The sequence below is a fragment of the Hyperolius riggenbachi genome, chromosome 8 (assembly GCF_040937935.1).
Source record: "Hyperolius riggenbachi isolate aHypRig1 chromosome 8, aHypRig1.pri, whole genome shotgun sequence".
NCBI classification, from domain to species: Eukaryota; Metazoa; Chordata; class Amphibia; order Anura; family Hyperoliidae; genus Hyperolius; species Hyperolius riggenbachi.
In genome coordinates this window covers 231,009,766-231,033,188 of record NC_090653.1, presented here as the reverse complement: position 1 = coordinate 231,033,188, position 23,423 = coordinate 231,009,766, and the positions used below count along the sequence as shown (strand labels likewise).

At 42.1% G+C, this 23,423-nt stretch overlaps 1 protein-coding gene across 2 annotated transcripts in view; it reads left to right on the top strand.

Moving 5' to 3' along the window:
• Nucleotides 1-1,840: 1,840 nt before the first annotated feature.
• The window catches only part of WNK3 (WNK lysine deficient protein kinase 3), a 217,239-nt gene continuing 195,656 nt past the window's right edge, over nt 1,841-23,423 (top strand). Inside the window, exon 1 of one of the 2 annotated variants that reach the window (XM_068248302.1) lies at nt 1,841-2,470. The gene's annotated coding sequence lies outside the window, so the exon portion shown is untranslated. Of the gene's footprint in view, nt 2,471-2,520; nt 2,681-23,423 lie in introns of those variants that run through there. The other variant, XM_068248303.1, reaches the window with a different exon arrangement.

The following is a 23,423-nucleotide window of genomic DNA, read 5'->3' as shown; positions in this document are numbered from 1 at the left end:
GCCAGGCTTTCATGAAAGCCTGCAAAAGCATGTCCTGAACGCTCCCATTCACTTGAATGGGATGACGGTAATCCCGAAAAACATCACGTCTAAAACATTGTGGTAAACACCAGGAAAGTGGTGGTGTGAACCAGCCCTTAGGGGACCTAGCAGGAAACCTCATAGGGAACAGTTCACAGAACCCTTTTACAGCACAAAGCGTTGTCATTGGCCAAATGACGTGGGCGTAGTTTACTACATCCATTTGCAAACCGAGCAGTTTGAGAGATTGCTTTTCACCCAATCACGTTAGCTTAATTTCCCTAAAAGGTTTCCTGCTGGGTCCTCTAAAGTAGACTAGCACCCTTAAAGCGGTTCTGTAGCGGTATATAAAAATAAAGTGTCACTTATCTGGGGCTTCTAACGGCCCCCGGGTCAACTTCCAATTTTTCGTCTAACTAGACGAACGTCATTGCGGCTGAAAGATAACTTTGCACTGTGCCTGCGCAGTAAGTTCCTGGAGATGCGAGCAGGATCGATGATGTGCGCAGCCGCAGTGACATCCGTCTAGTAGTTAGACAAATAATTGGAAATTGACCCGTGGCGCCAAACGGAGGATTCTTGAGTGACGGTGCAGGACGGGATATCTGCAGGGGGCCATTAGAAGCCCCAGGTAAGTGACACTTTGGGCTCTATTTATAAACCGTTACCGCAAGTTTTCCGCTCATAACAGCGGACTTTCCCGACTATTTAGCGAAGTGGGCATTCATAAAAGCTGTTCCCGCATGAAAATCTACAATCCCCCAGCAGAGCGAGAAATTTCCGCCTTCTGCAGTGTTTTTCTAGATTTATCTAGAAAAAAGTAACAAAATGGCCATTCATAAAGATTAGAGGAAGCGGTATGTGGACGGGAAATACCGCTTCCTCAAAGCCTGCGGATTACATACAAGTGAATGGGACAGACCTCCCAGAGAGAGCAGTGCACGGAGGGACTCTGCCGGCGTAAGTGTTTCCGCATGCCTTCCGACAGCTTACCACCAGCTTTCAGCGGGAGATCTCCGCACTTGCATCGCAGCTGCCAACATTTTTATGAATGACCACCCAGAAGTCTAAAATACCGCTGCGGTATTTTCCCTCCAGGAGTTTTTTCGCCACAAATTTTTTATGAATAGAGCCCTTTTTGTTTTTATATACTGCTACAGAACCCACTGGCGTTCAAACGAGCAACCAAGCAAGCGTTTGGCACCAAGCCAGTGGCGTAGCTAAGGAGCTGTGGGCCCTGATGCAAGTTTTACAATGGGGCCCCCCAAGCACTCTATACATAACAATTGATACGGCGCTCCAAAACCTGCCAATGGCAACTACAGTGTCAGAGGTGCAAGAAGGGGATGGGGAACAGCTTGTTAATGATCACTACTATTCAAAGTATCTATAGAAGTGATTATTACCATCACAGGACCAATAGAGAGCTAATACTGTAGTTGAGGGAGGGCCCTTCGGGGCCCCTCTGGCCCAAGGGCCCCGATGCGGTTGCTACCTTTGCACCCCCTATTGCTACGCCCCTGCACCAAGCAAACATTGGAGGTCCTCAGGAGGCAGCTACATAAGGAGATGAGTTCAGAGGCTGCAGTGCCATTCCATTGCTGATCAAAAACGCTACTAATGAAGAGACTAGTCCTGAATAGCAACTTGGAGCCACGCACACACTCCTCCACTTTCAGCTTGTAACTCCCGCGTAGTCTTCCTCTCAGCCCCGCCCCCCAAGGCTGCAGTGAGTCCACACGTGACACGACATCACGCAGGTCCTCAGTCTGGCAGAGCCCCGCCTCCCTTCGGTAGCGCTGCAGTCGTGCCTTAGACTATGCGCGTGCATGTACGTTAATCGGTGGCGCGCGCTGCGAAGAAGGAGGGGGGTTGAGCGCGGGCACGACCAACGTTTCCATTGTCCATTCAATGGCGGGGGCACCGCAAGCGGCTGAGGGGGAACCCCTCTCGTTATAGACGTCCCCTGTACGCTGCCCAGTGCCGTCAGCGAGCCCATTTTCCCCTCATACGCATTCCTGTGTGTGCTAGCAGCGCGGCTCTCAGGCTGGCCTATATATCCCATTGTCTCCTCCATTCATCCGAGCAGCTTAGCTATTTATCTTCCTATCGCCTGCTCGGCAAATATATTTACAATCCTTCCATTCAAACTCGCTTCTCTACCAACTCCACTATTTAATTTTATTTATTTATTTTTTTACCCCCTGAGGTAAATCCTGGGGCGCGCGCTCTCGACTCGTGCACGCGCTCCATCAGCCTCGGGTGCGCGCTTCTCGCTCGGTGTGTGCTGAGCGGCGGCGGCGGGTTGTCTCTTCTCTGTTGAGTGTAACCGGCGCCCCCCTCTCCGCGAGGCTTCCCGTGCCCACCTCCACCCTCCTCCATCCCCTGACAGAGCCCAGCAGCCGGTGACAGGGAGAGGGGGGCGGCCGGGGACCGTTATTATCAGCCGGTGAGACCTGTGTGGCGAGGGGATGGGAGGGAGGATGGATGGATTTTACTATGACTTGTATTGACCTGTGTGTGTGTGTATGATGTCTCTGATTACCTGTCAGCTGACAGCAGCTCTAGGTACATCATCGTGAGGAAGGCTGAGCTCTCTGCATAGACATCACAGTATTATTGTGCCTTTCAGACCTCCTCAGCTCCCCCCAAGTGCTCTGTGAGTTGCTACAGTGGATGGAGCTGCATGTGTCCATGCCTGGCACACTCTTCAGTCTCAAACCTGGCAGATATGGATAGATCGATGTCTCTGTAGAGGATTAGCAGACCTTGGCAGTTTCTGTCTTTATTTTTTAATAGGTCTGATACACTCATTGCTGCTGTTCACTTTTTTTTGGTGGATGCTTGTATCTCCTTCATAGAGATGTGAAGTTCATTTTGATTGCTTATTGTTTTTTATTTGTTCTGCAGTTAGTGGCTGAACTGGAATTAAGCAAGAGGCTATTCAGACCCAAAAAGCTGTTGATTGATTGCTTGATTGATTTAATTAGGTTGTCATTAATTTACTTCCACAGTCTGATTAACTGCAAAGTTGGAGGTTAGCCCTTTGCTATTTCCTGTTTCTGTAGATTGAAAATGCTACAAGAGTCAAGTTTGATGTTTCACTTTACTCCTGGGTGGTATGGTCAGCATTTCAGGCAAAGGTAGTATAAACAGCATTTGAGCTATACCAGTAGGAGACAGAACTCCAAGAAAGGTCTACACTGGGCAGTGTCATAACAATTAACTTTTCTTTTGACTTTCCTATAGATTTTTGATCTCCCAGGTACTGGAATTAGGAGACTGAAAATACATTTTTGCATGTGGCTAATCCGATTTGGAAGCTAATGATTAACTGATAGCTTGATTGAATCAGATGCAAATCATTTTCTGACAGCTTGATTTATTAATAAGACTGTCAGTTAATTTATTCAATTCAGTTATTTGAAATGTTTCAATTAGTGTTGGACAGAAAATTCAACAAGTCTGAGTTATGATTTTTGTTTAACAAGAAATGTCAAATTTTTGCATCTGCCAAGATAGTTGAAGTTCTGGCTTTGATTTGGCCATTGCCACTGACTTTCCTGGACAAACTGATTACCACATTGGTTTAATTTTTAGCTTGTCAATGATCTGAACAATCTTTTTGTACAAAAATTAGATTGACTCCGTGGTAATGGTAAAGCAGACTGGCACAGTCAATTTGATTTATAGGGTTGAAATATTTTGATACTCTTGTTACGATTATTTAAATTGTTCCACATGTGGCTACCATCATGAATAGTACAATGCTAAAGATGTCTATTCAAAATACGGATAATTAATAGAACATTAGTAGCACAGAAAAGTGTCATTTTTATTTTCAGGTATATAGCTTATTTATAACATTGCATCATTCTCTAATAATTGCCGTTTCCAAAATACACTCAGCATTTTAAATGATTCCACAGAGCAGGCTACTGACACTTTGAACTTTTCTCTGTAGAAAAACATAAACAAGAAACAATGAGAGTTGAGATAAGAGCTTCAAAAGACAGTGCTGTCCACGACTTTATAAAGTCACAGTGCTCAGAGAAGGGGTTTTGCATAAATATCAAATTAAGTTTTTTTTTTTTTTTTAAAACAGTAATGGATGGAAAATGGAGCAGCAAGACTCCCTTTGATCTTTGATGTGGTACAGCGAAATATGTTTGGCTTTATGAATAAAAAATAACAATAGCACAAGTGAGACCATAAGGTGTATGTTGGGTGGGAGGGGGGCGTCACTTGTGAGCTATAATGAAGGCATCTCTCTGCCATGATCCCAGAGGTAATGAAATTGATGACTTGGGTTGCCGGCAATTTTTAGGTAGATGAGTCAATTTTGGGTAGACTGTAGAGGTTACATTTTATTCTTGAATTTAAAGGAAAAAGTCATATAAAACATAACATGTCTCATAATTACTGTGCAAAGAGTGTGTGTGTGTGTGTGTGTGTGTGTGTGTGTGTGTGTGTATCTATCTATCTAGCTAGCTCTGCATTTGGTTAAGTTTTCAACATTAGATTTATCATTCTATAATCTTAGATTTTCTGAAAGGCGCTTCTTCAGGTGTTTAAACTTGCATTGCAACACATTCCAAACTTTCTGCTCTATTGTAGGAATGTGGTCATTTTTTTTTTTTTTTTTGTACAACGATCTATCATTAAAGAGGAGCTGTCAGCCATACTATCTCAGGAAAAAAACATAGGTGGATAAATACTTGCTCTACTTGCATAACATATGTATTGCACTGTCCACGTTTTGATTTTAGTGATTTTTCTACAGTAAAAAAAAAATAGAAAATCCTTCTTAGCATTTCCCATCTTAAAGAGACACTGAAGCGAAAACATTTATGATATTATGATTTGTATGTGTAGTACAGCTAAGAAATAAAACATTAAGATTAAGGCCCATACACACGGCAGATTTTTTGCGAACGACGGGTCGTTTGAACGTCCCGTCGTTCAGTCGTCCGCACGCCAAATCGGGCGTGTGTACAGACTGTCGTTCTGGTGATAAGCCTGCTTTTGAGCCATCCGCCGGGCTAATTGTTTCCAGTACAGGAAGAGTTAAGAAACTCCAGTTGTTATCTCTATGCAAAAAAGCCATTAAGCTCTACGACTTTCAAAGTCGGATAGAGGGCTGTCTTCTGACTTTTATTATCTCAACTGTTAGTGAACAATTTTCTTTTTCTCTGCCAGAGGAGAGGTCATTAGTTCAGACTGCTCTGAAAGAATCATTTTGAATGCTGAGTGTTGTGTAATCTGCACATATTATAGAATGATGCAATGTTAGAAAAAAAAACACTATATACCTGAAAATAAAAATATGAGAATATTTTCTTTGCTGCTAATCTTCTAGTAATTATCCATAGTACACAACCAATTCATTATATCATTTTTTTTTTCCGCTTCAGTGTCTCTTTAACTGTGGCTATTTTGAAGCCAATCCTGATGCCCTTTCCTCTCTTACTCTCCTCTGCCTGTTTTGCCTGCCCTTCACTATAGAAAGTGCATTGTCTCAGCATGAGAAATATTGGCCAATCAGAGAGGAACAGAGGTGTGGGAGGGGAAAACAGGAGGGAAAGAGGCTTCAGCCAATCAGGCTGCTGAGGGGAAGTAGAGAAGAAAAAAAGGACAACCCAGCATGCCCTGCAAGTTTAATTTTGTGTGTACTAATTAGGAGTCAGGTAAACTGGGGAATGGTCATTTATCAACAAGAAAAGTAATAGCGATTTTTAACTTTTGGATTAGCATCCTTATTACTTGTATACCAGATAAAAATAAAGAATTGATTTTATGCCCAACATTTTTGTACCGATAATCAGTGCAGGTAGTAAGTAAGTATTGATTTCCTTAGCACTGGCTGATTGTTGCGCTTGTAAGAACCTGCATGGCTTTGTTTATCTCTTGGCTTTCTCATACTACAGGCAAGCTCCACCTTTTTGTATCTTCGTCTTCTAATGAATAAGTTATGTCATTTGCATTGATTGAGGTTCTTGAGTATACCGTGTGATTAAATGTCACTGGAGCTTGGATGAAAACAGGTTTCCGCCGTCTGCCTTTTGTAATTCGTTTTCCGAAATATTCTCTTGGTGCGGATAAAAAAATGTTTGCTTGTGTTTGCCAGTTTACAAGACCTGCCGCTGGATGCTTTAACAAAGGCTGCTAGACAGACAGCTCTTCCACAAATTGTCAGTGCAGTCTGCTTTGTTGTCATGCTCCCCCCCCCCCCCTTGTTCTCACAGCTTACTGTTTGGTGTGCTTGACACAGGAGACTGTAATGATTACTGTCCTCCTCATGTGCCCGGCCAGCTGGTGTGCAATCATTGATTCTCTTCCACATGGCACCATGTTTTGAGCAAATGTGGTCTTGGATCTTGTTATTGCTCTTGCATTTGTTCTGTAGCCACACTACTGTGTCATGTATTTTTAGCTGGTGTTCCAAATTGCAGATGTCTATACAGTGAACATATAGACGGGCTTTAAAGTGGCAAAGTACTTCAACCCAGAAAAATGTATGTATATGTTCATCTGTTTACTAAAACACTGATGTCTGGCTGCCACAGGTTACCCTCCTCTTATTATCTAAAGCCATAAATGGGCAAGACAAATAACGCAATTTAATTGAGGAGTTTATTAGAGGCTTATGTAGTAATGATGGGAAATGATTTTCAAATTAAATTTTTACTCTGCTAGATTGTGTGGGAAATGTGGTTTTTGGTTTGTATTGTGTGGTGAAAAGTTTTATAAGTTGCTTCTCTTACAAAATGTTAATCATTTCCTGCCAGCACATATAACGTACTCTGTACTGTTTATCTGCCTCTATATTTGCATAGGCCATAACCTGTAGCTGAACTACATTTTTCCCTCATTGGGGCCTGAGGGCATCAGATGAGCTCATCCAGAATGAGAAAGAACTGGTTTAACTAGTATCTAAACTTGATGGTTTCGCCGGGCCAGCTGCCTGTATTCTTCCAAAGAGAAGACTCAGCCTTCTGCACTTTTAAGTTCCCTTTGACAGTTTTGCTGCAAAGACTACAACATGCATGACTTGCTTCGGAGACAGATCCAGGGGGAATATGCTAGCTGGAGCTTAAACCGATCGGTGTTTTTCCAATCTTATCAGCGGTATTTCTGTTTACTTTTGTTCTCTCACTTGATGTTGAATTAATGCTGTGCTTTCTGCAGTTATTAATTTTCACACTTCTTTGCTTTTATTTCCAGAAGGCTAAATGTATTGGGTAAGCACATTGATTGTTCACTGTGCATGTACGTTTGTGTACAAAGCCTTCTTGTGATACTCATGGGTTCTAGTGCTCTTTTAGTGAGTGTTTGTCTCTGCAAGGAAGGCAGCATGCACGTTTAATTCTCCTATTTCTATATATGGGAACGATGGAGTTAAGTGATTCATAAATTACTCTTGCGGTTGAAAGAGCCTGGTATCTTCACTTTGTTGTCATATTAGTTCTATCACTGTTGGTTTTGGAACAGGATCCTGTTATCTTGGGAAGCTGCCTGCTCTCAGTGTGCAGGACAGCGTGGTTGTTGAGAAGGCAGTACTGTAGTAGCACTGTGTGTTTTATATTTGAACAGAGAGATATCAGGAAGGTGTCAGGCTAATGGGAATACATTATACATGCCCTTTTTTTTCCTTTTTTTTTTTTCTCAGGTGTGAGCTTTCTTTACATTTGTTTTCCCCCTACCATACAGGAACGGATCTCTGGTTTACCTGCATCTGTGTGTGTTGCTATACGGAAAAGTTTTTTGTTTGTTTTAGTTTGGGGTTTTTTCTTTGTTTAATTTACTACAGTAGAATCTCATAAACAAAATCCGTCTCCAGGTCCCCACCAGGCACTTATATAATTCTGCAATAGTAAACTACTTGGCCTGTTCCCTTGACGTTATTATTATTTAGGATTTATATAGCGCTGACATCTTCAGCAGCGATGTACAGAGTACATTGTCTTGTCACTTAACTATCCCTCAGAGGGGCTCACAATCTAATCTCTACCATAGTCAAATATCTGTATTGTCTAATGTATGTATCATAGACTAGGGCCAATTTAGTGGGAAGCTGATTAACTTATCTGTAAGTTTTTGTGATGTGGGAGGAAACCGCAGACACGAACATACAAACTCCATGCAGATAGCGATCTGGCTAGGATTCGAATGAGGGACTCAGGGCTGCAAGGCAAGACTACGCTACCATGCTGCCCGTTCAGTATAGTAGTTTAGTATGATGGGATTCTACTGTATACCACAGTGAGTCTGAGACTAAAAATAACACAAGCACTCATTAGCACAGCAACGTTGCATTGCATGATACTAACAGGGCTTTGGAGTTGGAGTCAGCAATTTTGGGTACCCGGAGTCGGAGTTGGAGTCGGTGATTTCGTAAACTGAGGAGTCAGGAGTCTGATACATTTGTACATAATCCACAGCCCTGGCAAGTATTAGACTAAGGAATCTGAGTCGAGGAGTCGGAGCCATTTTGAGTACCCAGAGTTGGAAGTTTTTATGTACTGACTCCACAGCCCTGGATACTAGCATACCAAAACAATTACGGTTTTGTTTTGTTTTTTTGTTTTTGTTGAAATAGATTCTCTATAAGATACAACATGGCGGCTGGACTGGCACAGTGGTCATGTCTGTAAAATGTAATATTCAAATATAAAATATATGTGGAAGTCTAAAGCTGGCCAAAGATGCCTAGATTTTCCCCGCCGGAAATTACAGCCCTATTAGCCCCATTGATCATAATTTTGATCAATTTGCAGCAAAAATTGATAGCATTTACTATCAGACAGGCTGTAAATCGACGGCACATAGCGGTTCACTTTGGAATGGTGCTGTGCTGCAGTTTGATAGATTTCATTGTAAAATCTATTAAAAATCTGCAAAGTGTATTGGGGGGAGGTTTGATTCCTCTTTGATCCGATTAGGATTGGAGACGTATTTGTTTGCCACACTAGGTGGCAATCCTTGTGTAAATGTGCACCAACACTCTTGTAACTAAGCTTTTGAAGTTTGTAACAAAGTTGTGTAACAGTGTTTGCCTGCAGCTGTTATTGGTAAGCAGGTCTTATATTTGCCAACCATTTACTTCCTGTAAACTGAAAAGTGTTCATCCCCCCCCCCCATATGAAGACACATGCTTTACACTGCAATGCAGGAATACTTGTAAATATAGTCTGGCATCTACTGTTCTTCTAAAGGGGCCCATACACTCAGCCGATTTTCTGACCGATCGATCAAAATCGATCGATTGCAAATCGGTTGGCCAATCGACAGATCGACGGCCGATTTCCATCGATTTCCATCGAACTGGCAGGGTGGAAAATCTAGGTCGATCTGATGAGATTGCTTATCATTTTGCATTGGCCCTAATGGAAATCTGATGGAAAAAAAATGCCATCAGATCGAATTTTCAATAGATTTCAAACTGAAATCTATTGGAATTCTATCCTGGTAAAAAATGTTCTAAAAACACATCAGATAGATCATCAGATGCATTTCTTATCTATCTGCTGCTAATCTGACGAGTGTATGGGCACCTTTACTCTGTGTTGGATGGTTGATTTGCCTGAATCCAGAGAGAACAGGATGAAAGCTGTATGTCAGTGGAAATAAGTATTTCTGTCCATGATTCTGTGCATACATGTTTATATTAATCCCCATAAATGCATATGAGCTTTAAAACCGACCTGTAGGCAGCAGTCAAAATAAAGTCCTTAACAGTTTTTAGTAAGTGAAGACCCCAAAAGTTCCCATTCTGTTTGAAGAGATGTTTCTGTAGGTCAAAAGTTTGTTTTAGTTGAATGAGTTAAAATTAAGCACTGTGTGCGCTGTATATTCATGTTATTGAGACTGCAGTTGGGAGGAGCACAGACTCTATCCCTAGCAGACTTTAAGGTACGTACACACGTCTGATATTTCTGAACAACTTGTCGTTCAAACCGGTCGTTTGAACGACAATTGGATATGTGTACGTTTGATCGCTAAACTGATGGCAGCAGTTTTGACTGATCCACTCGGCGGATCCATGGACTAACTGTCGTCAAACGACAGTTAGGTCCATACATGTGTGCAAACGACTTGTTTGAGGCAGGGAACACGCTTGTAGGGCCGTTTTCCCCTGCATTTCCCAGGTTTCCATCGGGTTTTGCGTTTGCGTCTAATGCATGCGTTTTTCCGCGTACATTTCCGCATATATGCGTTTGCATGGCATGTACTGTCATGCAACGTGCGGAAAAAAAGCAGAAAACTGTGCGTTTAGAAAATGCGGAAAAAAACGCGAATGCAAACACGCACAAACGTATGCGGCGCACGCGTTTCCTGCGCTACGCTATTTCAATAGCCTTTAAAATCGTGCACGTTTTGCTGTTCACGGCAAAACGCATGTAGTGTGTTCCCTGCCTGAAAGTCTATTACTTTGACACTTGTAGACATTCAGCCAACAAGTCTTTTGACAAGTCTTTGATCTGGTCCATTGTTCTATCCAGTCCATTGACCACTCAAACGAAATTTAAATGAGCTGTAATTAGCAATGTTTTGTCGTCTGTGTGTACAAGAAGTCTGAACGACTTTTTGTTTGAATTACATGCCGTTCAAAAGTCCGGTTTGAACGACAAATGGGGCATAAAATCAGACGTGTACGCACTTTTAGCCTTTTAACTTTGGAAGTCTGTGGTGCAGGAAGTGGCTAGTGACAGTGTTTCTGACATGGCAATTACATTGTAGTATTCAAGATATGGAGTTTATTCTTATGTCTTTTTGGGGTTTATCTTTTATTTAATAATCAACCTTTATGGGAGTCTATTGTTTAAAGTACACCTGAACTTAGAGGGATATGAAAGCTGCAATTTTTTTTTCCTTTTAAACATTACCAGTTGCCTATCTGTCCTGCAGATCTTTGTCTGCAGTAGTGTCTGAATCGCACACCTGAAACAAGAATGTGGCTAATCCAGTCAGACTTCAGTCAGACACTTCTGATCTGCATGCTTGTTTAGGGTCTATGGCTGTAAGCTTAAGGGGCAGAGCATCAGCTGGACTGCCAGGCAATTGGTATTGTTTAAAAACTAAATATGGTAGCCTCCATATCCCTCTTACTTCTGCTTGACTTTAAAACTGAGAAAAAAGTTGAGCTGTTTTGAAGTTTGAGGTAAAGTATCTGTCTTACCAGAACTGATATTTTTTGTTGCAGTGGATGTTTGTGTTAAACCACCATCGGACTCTGTACTCTGCACTTGCAGGCAGCTTCACTTACATCCACAGACTTGCACATTTGTTTTCATATATGTATGTATTCTACATGGTTGAGTCACATTATTATGATAACCGCAACCTCTGATGTCGGGAATGTGCAGTTTATAAACAAATGGTTCTGTCAAGTTGAGACTTTGTGAGCAAATAGGGTGGAATGACCACAAGGTGCCAATATAGCAGCTGTGGCCATTCTGGTGGTGGTGGTTAGGGAGGGGGTGGAGGCTGGCACAATTAAGGAGACGTGAACATTGTCCATGAGGCCAAGGCCAGAAGCATGTCAGAATTGTTCACTGTAGCTGCTATGGTTGAAGTGCACCATAAGTGGAAGAATAGAACCATGACTACCTGATGTGGTAGCATGAGCCATCAATGTGCGAGGTAACGTAACCTGAGTGGGTTGGTGAGGGCCGATTGGCGAGCTTACAGTGCAACAACTTGCTCTCCTAATGAACCAGGGGGCTTCTAGATGTGTGCAGCAAATCCTGCTGAGAATGGGTCGCCAATGCAGTTGGCTGGGGACTACACCCATGCTCACATAGGTTAATTGCAAAAACATGGCAGCAGTTTGGAGAGGACAACCTTTGACCAGTCAGGGAAGTCCACTGTCCTCCTGTACAATTAGTTGCACTTTAAAGAGGAACTCCAGTGAAAATGTCATAAAATGCTTAATTTTTACAATAATTATGCATAAATTTAGTCAGTGTTTGCCCATTGTAAAATCTTTCCTCTCCCTGATTTACATTCTGACATTTACCACATGGTGACATTTTTACTGCTGGCAGGTGTTATTTCCCACAATGCAACAAGGCTCCCACAGTATGATGTCATGGTCCTGACATCACACTGTGGGAGGGTTTTCACCGCAATATCAGCCATACAGAGCCCTCCGATGATCCATTTGTGAAAAGGAAAAGATTTCTCATGGGAAAGGGGGTATCAGCTACTGATTGGGATAAAGTTCAACTCTTGGCTATGGTTTACCTTTAAAGAGAAACCGTGACCAAGAATTGAACTTCATCCCAATCAGTGCGTACGAGAGAGAACGGCGCCGGAGACTTGGGCGCAGGACACAGCCAGTATATGGCTAATCCTGCTGCCGCACAAGTCTGGGCCGTGTTAATTACTATTCCCCCTCCAGGCCGACATGGATAGTGGGGGAATGAAATAATTCGGCTTCCAGCAATTGCTGGAAGCCGAATTATTGTTTTAAAAGCAACTTCAGATCCGTCTTCTGACGGCGCTGAAGTTACTCCCTGTGCCTACGATAGCCGTAGTTCCTATTACGGCCTATGGTGGCGCCGGCTGCGCCCAAGTCTCCAGCGCTGGATTTACCGTGTTCGCAATCAGTAGCTGTTACCCCCTTTTACATGAGAAATCTATTCCTTTTCACAAATAGATCATCAGGGGGCTCTGTATGGCTGATAGTGTAGTGAAACCCCGCCCACAAGAAACTCCGAGGACCATGGTCCTGGCAGTTTCCTGTCTGTGAACCTTGTTGCATTGTGGGAAATAGCTGTTTACAACTGCCAAAAAAAGCAAGCAGCATCTCCTTCCACTGCCAGCAGTAAAAACATCACCAATGGATAAATGTCAGAATGTAAATCAGGCAGAGGAAAGATTTTACATTGGGCAAACACTGACTAAATCATTTCTACATCATTATTGTAAAAATGAAGCAATTTTTATTACATTAATTTCACTAGAGTTCCTCTTTAAGCTCAATTTCCTGGATTCCGAAATCCCCAAATCGTAACCCAAACTTGATTATTGTCCTACCGTATACAGTTGTGCGACCGGAAATCGGTCGCACAACTGGTTCCAGCGAGGTGCATAGTCTGTTTGCCAGATCACTATCAGACGGTTATGGTACAGGATAGACCAGCACACTGAGCCAATAAGCTGACAAAATTTGATGTTTATTTGGAAATTTTAAAAATATTGTGTTTACAACAGTTGCATGGAGCCGGGAATAAAACCGCAGTCCATATGAAAGTATTTAGATCCAAAACGATTTGCTCAACATCCAGCTAAATATGATACAAGGGGTCGGCACCACCAACAGGTCATAAATGGCTCTCATTTCATCACGGGGCAAACACTGTTTGTCCCTGTGATGGAATAAAAGAGCTCTTTATCATCTGATGGTGGGGACGCCAACTCATTTTTGTGCTTTAGATATCGAGGGACTTGGGCTGGGGTCTTAGCACACCACTTATACCTACTGTGGTGTTTCTTCACACCTTGGAATCTTACAATACTACAAGGTTAATAGCAGCAGTGCCAATGTTGTTGCAGGCCATTACATTAGAGAGTCCATGCATCCTGGTAGCAACAGACACCGTCCAGGAGCTGTTTGAAACAATAGCATGTGAGTCTTGAAACCAGATAAAGGTGCATGTTTGATGACTGAATCCACTGCTATGCTGCTGCTTTTGGACACACTGCAGATTCCATGTCTCCAGATACCTCCAGTAACCATTCAGAATCTTGCCCATCACCCTTATGGGCCCATGTGTCGTCCATGTTGCTTGAGGCGGTTATTCTGGATATTAGCAGGTGGTCACAATCTGAGTTTCAGTTCTTCTCATTATGAAATGTCACCATTAAAACATTTTCTTTTTACTTTACAGCTTCAGTATGCTTCCTTTTTAGCATGATGTTGATGCATGTTTTGTGGGAATTCTTCCAGGAAAACATGCAGTACATAAGTGCTTAAATCTAAAGAAAACTGGATGGTTGCCAAGGTTGGCGTCTGGAAGCAATCCAGTAACTGAGAGCATTCTTCAGACATCAAAAGTGCTGGTAGCATTACTGTGGAAATTATTCTGGATGCTTGGTTTTATTGCAGAAGGGCTTCCAAAAGCAGAAGAAATGGGATGAAAGTTTCAACAGATTGTGCTCTGGTGATCTGGTTACTTTAACTGCCTTGCTGTAGAAGTAGACCAATCTTCTGTTCTGGAGACAGCAATAACACTTGGTCCTTTATGACCATAGCTTTGTTTATCATTTTGAAGTTGGACATATGAGGAGTAAAAGATTTTTCCTGGCTTTTGGAGTGGACAGATCAACTTTTAAAGAGACACTGAAGCGAAAAAAATATATATGATGAATTGGTTGTGTACTATGAATAATTACTAGAAGAGTAGCAGCAAAGAAAATATTATCATATTTTTATTTTCAGGTATATAGTTTTTTCTAACATTGCGTCATTCTCTAATCTGTGCAGATTACACAACACTCAGCATTCAAAATGATTCTTTCAGAGCAGTTTGTGAACTAATGACCTCTCCTCTGGCAGAGGAAAAGTAAAAAATTAACTAACAGTTGAGATAATAAAAGTCAGAAAACAGCCCTCTCCACGACTTTGAAAGTCATAGAGCTTAATGGCTTTTTTGTATAGAGATAACAACTGGAGTTTCTTAAATCTTCCTGTACTGGAAACAATTAGACTGATGTATCTGATCTTAATGTTTTATTTCTTAGCTGTACTACACATACAAATCATAATATCATAATTTTTTTTTTTCGCTTCAGTGTCTCTTTAAATTAATTTTCCTATCCTGCTTAGGCATCCACAACGCATGGGTAACTTCTTGTTTTTTTTTTTTTCTCTGTAGTAGGGGAAAGCAACAGACTTGGTACTGCTGAATGAACAGGAAGTTTTGAATTGTTGTAGAATGCATCCCAATTAAAACTGACCCGAACTCTTGCACAACACACAATAAAAAGTTTTCATTCCAAATATAAATGTAGAGATCCACTGCACTGAGCTGGGTGTGTTAGCCTAAACAGTAGCTGTAAATGAGTGCCAAGGCTCTGCCTGTAAAGGAAAGGACTGATGCTCATTGAAGTTCTGGAAAGACGACAGTAGGAGGCGCCCTCTAGTATAGCACAATAGCACTTAACTAATTGTACGATGTATACATTCACAGGATAAGAGTAGTTGATCCTACCTGTGTTGAAGATACTCAGTCTCCTATCATACCTAGTACGATGCTCATTGAAAGTTAATCCAGAACTTTAGCAGTTTTTAGGATTTCCATCAATTTTAACGAAGACATTTTGTCCCCTAAAGGTCATCATGCTGAGCCTAATCTTTTAGGACAGTTTTGGATTTAGATCCACTTTAAATGGAACATTTTTTTTTTTTTTTAACAAGAATAGTTCTTTAGATTTGGTATCATCTGTGATCATGTGTTGCTCATGCATGTTTAGGCTGGTATAAATCAGTGTTGGAAATACAGCATATCACATATCCTTTGGACTGTTTAGCTGAATATTTCTCTTTTTCATTGACAAGGGAGTTCTGCATGAAGTGCAAGCATTGTGCTGTTTTTAAGGAAATGGTTCCTTAGTCTGGTTCAGCATAGTAATAGGACAGAGTGGGACATTGTTATGGCAGAGCCCCCAAGCCATAGCTGCATAGTTTAGAAGGCACACAGCTAGAAATGCATTTTAGATATGTCGGGTCAACCATATGTTCTCATTGTTCTTTTTCACCAACATATTAGTCATATGGCCTGCTCAGAAGAAGTCTTGACGTCTGTGTACTGTAATGAGGCTGTATTAAAAAAAAATCTGAATATTGTTTATGTAAAAGTGTGAAAAGGTAATTACTCCCTTCATGATATACCCTAATACTGTACATTTTTCACTTGGAAACAGATTATACAATTGAAAGCTTGCCATGCTTGAGTCAGTTATGACTCAATGGCCTCAATTCACTAAGCTTAACTCCTGTCTTTAATAACTCTTCTGAGCTGTTTTACAGTTATCACCATGGTGATCTAACTGTAAAACAGCTCAGAAGAGTTATTAAAGACAGGAGGTAAGCTTAGTGAATTGAGGCCAATATGCCAGCTGATCAGTTCTCATTATACAGCAGTTACTCTGTCCATTTTTGCAGAACAGTGTGCAAATGAATAGGGAGAATGGCAGGCATCGTTGTATAGATGCTTTCCAGGGAGTGCTTTTGTAGAAGTGAAATATTGAAAATTTGGACTAGTCCAAAATCTGTCAATGTATCAAATTTTTTTTTTTTTTTTTTTTTACTGCCTATTGTAAGCGACAGCAAGGTAGGACAGTGATCTGCAAACTTGGTTCTCCGGCTGTTAAGGAACTACAAGTCCTGACTGTGGCTGTCAGACTCCTGCAATGCATTTTGGGACTGGTGAGCCAAGTTTGCAGATCACTGACCTAGGGGAAACTTAATGTATAATGTATTTAACATTTTCGTGATAGTAGTACTTTAACTTGTTTTGCATTTATTTTGGGAACAAAGTTATCCGGAATTCTTATCACCTATGTTAGAAAGACTCCCTTGCACTGAGAGCACCACATGTAGCGGTATTAACTATAATCAAACCCTTCCTGTTATTTGATAACTGCTGTTGAGGAATTTCTTATTTTGCAGAGCGTTGTTTAGACTAGAAGCATTTAGTATAGGGCTTCTCAATTTACGCTTCTGTTGCATTTTAAGATGGGCTCTGATAAATCAGATTTTGTATACGGTGAACAATGGTTTTGCACAAAGGTAATCTGAAGTGAAAATAAACTTATGATGAATTGTATGTGTAGTACAGCTAAGAAATAGTTATCTATGCAAAAGAGCTTCTCTGAGCTCTCAGACCCAACCCTATTTTCTAAAGCACTTAAACCAGTGGCTGGATAGTGTAATGGTTAAAGAACAAGCGACACCCATGCTAACCTAGAAAACCCACACCGCACACGCACACCGCACACTCACACGCACACCGCACACGAACGATCTACGCATCTAGCTGCTATATACTCACACACCATACACACACACACCATACACACACACACCATACACACACACACCATAAACACTACTCATACTCAAGACATATACTACTCAGTATACTCTCTAATATATCACTACAGCATCATATCTCAGTATCACTATACAGCTATACCTAAAGTCTCTATACTACAGTACTCCTATCATACAACACCATACACACACACCATACACACACACCATACACACACACCATACACACACACCATACACACACACACCATACACACACACCATACACACACACACCATACACACACACACACCATACACACACACCATACACACACACCATACACACACACACCATACACACACACACCATATACACACACACACCATACACACACACACACACACCATACACACACACACACCATACACACACACACACCATACACACACACACCATACACACACACACCATACACACACACCATACACACACACCATACACCACACACACACACACCACACACACACACACCACACACACACACACACCACACACACACACACACACACACCACACACACACCACACACACCCCACACACCACACACACCACACACACCACACACACCATACACACACCCCACACACCATACACACACACCACACACACACACACCACACACCACACCACACACACACCACACACACACACACCACACACCACACCACACACACACCACACACCACACCACACACACACCACACACACACCACACACACACCCCACACACACCCCACACACCATACACACACACCACACACACACCACACACACACACACACACACCACACACACACACACACACACACACACACACCACACACACACACCCCACACACACCACACACCCCACACACCCCACACACACCACACACACCACACACACCACACACACCACACACACCACACACACCACACACACCACACACACACCCCACACACCACACACACACACCACACACACCCCACACACCACACACACCCCACACACCACACACACCATACACACACCCCACACACCATACACACACACCACACCACACACACACCACACACACACCACACACACACCACACCACACACCCCACACACACCACACCCCACACACCCCACACCCCACACACCACACACACCCCACACACCACACACCACACACCACACACACACACACACACACACCACACACACACCACACACACACCACACACACACACACACACACCACACACCACACACCACACACCACACACCACACACCACACACACACACCACACACACACACACCACACACACACACACCACACACACACACCACACACACACCACACACCACACACACACCACACACACACCACACACACACCACACACACACCACACACACACCACACACACACCACACACACACCACACACACACCACACACACACCACACACACACCACACACACACACCACACACACACACCACACACACACACCACACACACACACCACACACACACCACACACACACCACACACACACACACACACACACACACACACACACACACACACACACACACACACACACACACACACACACACACACACACACACACACACACACACACACACACACACACACACACACACACACACACACACACACACACACACACACACACACACACACACACACACACACACACACTATATTTATATGTATGTAGATAAATACTATTTCTACTTACATAACAGATGTATTGTGCTATCCACGTAATAATTCCTGTGAATTTTATAAAGGAAAAGCAGTAAATCCTATTCTTGGCAGTGGCCATCTTGCCAAGCTAATGCTGACATCATATCCTCCCTGATTCTTGTTTCCCCCCCCTCCCTTCTCTTGCTCATTGTGTATTCATTAGCTGCCCTCCTCCCATAGTCTTCAGACACTCCCACGGAGGTGTATACTAACAACTGCGCTTTTTTTTTATTTTTTTTATTTACACATCCAATCACTGAGTCACCTCAGCCTTGCTTGTAAACACAAGTAATTAGAGGGTGTTTCTTATAAGCAGCTAGGCAGGGAAATGAATGGAAAAGGAGGAATATATTGTAGATAAAAAGAACTCCCAGCATTCAACTCTTTGGCACTGTTTTGCACTAGGGCCAGTGCCCCTAATGTATGTGATAACTACAAACGATAACAGCAGAAAAAGTTTTGCAAGTTTTGAATGCAGGATTAGCATCTTTATCACTTAATACACTCAGACCAGTTGTTGTTGAAATTTTGATTTTTAAGGTGGCAATACCGCTTTAAGGGCTCTGACACAGGAGACTTGGGTTTGAATCTCGGCTCTGCCTGTTAAGTAAGCCAGCACCTATTCAGTAGGAGACCTTGGGCAAGTCTCCCTAACACTGCTGCGCGTCCTAGTGGCTGCAGCTCTGGCGCCAGTCCGCCAAGAGAAAAGCGCGATATAAATGTTCTGTGTTTTTGTTAAACAGCAAAGAAACATTGCGAGACAGGTTCAGATAAGGTTTTACAACAGGGGAGTTCAAAGGGTCATTAGCTCTACAAGTTTTTTTTTTGCTTGTCACTTAAAAATAAAAATATTGTAGTGATGTAGTAGTTTCATGAAATATTGCATGCAATGTGATTTTTTTGTTTTTGTTGTTGTTGTTGTTTTTTTTTGCATGCAGAGATACACTAGATAAGAACAAGCCCATTGATTTACACGTGGGCCACAATTGACAAGGCAAAGCATTACCGCATGCGGCAATGCAGAAAACAGCATATTTTACCGAACATTTGGTTTAATTTCAATTCACAAAAGCCTGGTTCACTTAGATTAGAATTAGATTGGCCAGTTTTACCACTTCCATGTCGTATGAAGGTCAACACAATTTGAATACTGTGTGTAGGTAAGCTCTCATACTACATAAGTGATAAAATTGATCAGTCATAAGTTAATCAAAATTGGATGTGTGTATCTACTTTTAGTCTGTTACCGTATGGCAAGCCTAAATTTCCGACCAGTGAGCTAAATTTCCGGCCTCAACGCATGTCAGTATAATGTCAATTCACAAAGATTTGAGCATGCAGTGAATTTGTGAATTGAAGCCATGGTGTCAGTTCTAATGACTTTTCAAATTGTGTAGTGAGGATTCTTCTAATGTGCTGACAGCACAGATTGATCAGTGTGTAGTATGAAATTGCTGCCATACTTTGGAAGCATATACACACAATTTCTAATTTCAACTTTTCCCTCTATTGGTCGAGTAAATAGATTGGGGTAAAAAAATAAAGCCATTGCTTAGATGTTTTTTTTAATGCAGCCCTGGTGCTGGTCTTGACATTTTGGAGCAATGCTAGGAAATCAGCATTTGATTAAGATGGTAGCAAATACTTGGGAAATGGAGCACGCAACCTTAAAGTGGAGAAGTGAAGGGATATCTGGTCTGTACGGAAAATGCATTAAGATGGACGATAAACATGTAGCAGATGAATAATTAATTTTCTGGTTTCTCTCTGTTTCTTTGATCTTTGGATGGTTTGAAGCCTATGGGTGGTAGAAAAGGGATGGAAGTTTTTTGCTCTTTGGGGAGACCTAGGTTGAAAACAGGTTTCATATTATTTGAGTATGTCTTGGATGTAAGAAAAAATTAGTACTGCAGTTAGGTTCTAAACCATTACCCCACTATTCAAAACTACAATAAGGCCTGGAACTCACTATAGCAGCACTTTTTTAAAGTGCTTGGGATTTGTAAAGCTCTTGCTAATGCAGTGCTGTGGGGGATTTAAAAAAAAAATCTCATTCCTCAAGTGGGATCACACTCATTGCATTACATTAGCACGGTCTTTCCAAATCTCAAGCGCTTACAAAAGGCTATGAAAGTGCTGCTAGTGGGTCCCAGGCCTAAGAATTAGACTTAGAACAAATGGCATAGTTTAACTACTTAAAGAGACTCTGAAGCGAGTCTAAATTCTCTTAACTAGTATTCATTTGAATCGCCCTCAACCCTGCTAAACCGCCGCTATCCCGTGGCAAAACGAGGGGTTTATACCCCCCGAATCCCCTCTCCTATGTCCGGGGAGCGCTTCCTGAAAAAGAGGGGACACCGAGAGCCCGATATAATGTAGTATGCAAAACAATAAGAAGGAATATGAACATTATATAATGTATATACTCACAAGTGTGGGTTACCGCCTAGGCAACTACTGTAAGGGCAGGTGAGATTAGACCTGTCCTCACTCAGGATTAAAAGTTGCTCTCTGTAGATAAAGAAAAAGATGGGGAATCGACCCCTCCACCAGGGGTGGATATTGGTAATGTAAGAATGGACAGAGGCGCCAGCAGGATAAAAGATACTAAAAAGTTCAAAATTCCCCAGGCGGTGGTGGTGGACTCGCCTCCCCGAAGCAGACAGGATACCATCAGTGTTTATGACAACAGGTTTTTTTATATACTCCAAAACAAACAATGCAACGCGTTTCACGGGTATATTCCCACTTCCTCAGGCAATAAACAGATAGGAGTACACTGAAAAGACAGAGATAGTGTCCTTAGACTAATATATATATGTGTATGTTGAATAATGTTTAGTGCATAATTAAGTTAGTGTAATTAATGGGTTGACAAAGACAAGGTTATGGGTATAATGGGACATAAGGTAAGGGGGCTGTGAGGGGGACCTGGGGTAGTAGAAAAGTAATAATAGTAAAAAGGAGATAATAGTAAAAATGGGATAATAGTAAAAAGCGGGGGGTGGTTAAGGAGGAAGGTGGGGTGGCACAAGAAAACATTATAGTAAAAAGGCAGTAGATTAGACTTACCAGTATAGTCTCAAGGTCACGATAAGCGCCTCTGTACTAGTAAGTCCGGAGAATTCTGATTATATACCTGTGTGTGTGGGTGGACCAATGGCATAGTTGGTAAGGGGTGGGGGCTACGTGATGGGCAGGTAGTGGAATTACTATGGGTGAGGAGGAGACTGAATGGGGTGGCGTGTCCGTGAGCCAATGGGAGCCTGGGGACAGGTTATGTAACATAAATTGGGTCAGTGACTGAGGAGGATGTGGGTATGTAATTTAGGAGAGGGCGGTGCGACCTGATCGCACCGCCCTCTCCTAAATTACATAACCACATCATCCTCAGTCACTGACCCTTTTTAACCACTTAAGCGCTCAGTCGTTTTCACTTTATGCATCCGAGCAATGTTCACCTCCCATTCATTAGCCTATAACTTTATCACTACTTATCACAATGAACTGATCTATATCTTGTTTTTTCTGCCACCAATTAGGCTTTCTTTGGGGGGTACATTTTGCTAAGAGCTACCTTACTGTAAATGCATTTTAACAGTAAGAATAAGAAAAAAAAAAGAAAAAATTCATTGTCCGTTTTCGGCCATTATAGTTTTAAAATAATACATGCCTCCATAATTAAAACCCACATATTGTAATTGCCCATTTGTCACGGTTATTTCACCGTTTAAATTATGTCCCTATCACAATGTATCGCGACAATATTCGAAAATAAAAGAGCATTTTTTCCGTTTTGCATTCATCACTATTTATAAGCTTATAAAAAAAAGAGAAATATTTCATCTTTACATAGATATTTAAAAAGTTTAGATCCTTAGGTAAATATTTTTTTTTTTTTTTTTTTTTATAGTAATGTTTTTTTGTTTTTTTTTTAATTAAACATTTTATGTGGGCATTTTTGGGAGGGTGGGATATAAAAGTGTTTTATTTGGGGAAATGTTTGTGTATTGTAATGTTTTTTTACTTTTACTTGTAGTTTTACTTTTTGGCTTGAGTTTGTTTACATGACGTCACTCTAAGCGTACAATGTACGCTTAGAGGGACATAGCTTCAGAAAAAGCGAAGCTTCCGAGAGAAGCTGTTGCTTTTTCAGCGGGGGAGAGGAATCAGTGATCGGGCTCCATAGCCCGATACATTGATTCCGTGGCTACCGAATCCGCGGCCGGGAGTGCGCGTGCACGCGTGTGATTTGGTTAAGTTACATAACCTGTCCCCAGGCTCCCATTGGCTCACGGACACGCCCCCCCATTCATTCTCCTCCTCACCCATAGTAATTCCACTACCTGCCCATCACGTAGCCCCCACCCCTTACCAATCCCATTCTATTAGTGGTGGGCCCACAACGTTGCACTGCCTGTAAGTCGTGGTGTGGGCAGTGCGATAACATCACACCGCTCACGCGTCAGGGTATGGGCAATGCGTCATTATTGACGTATAGGATGTGCTTGTACGCATGCGTGAGCGCGTCTCACGCTGGAGGGCAGCGGGGAGG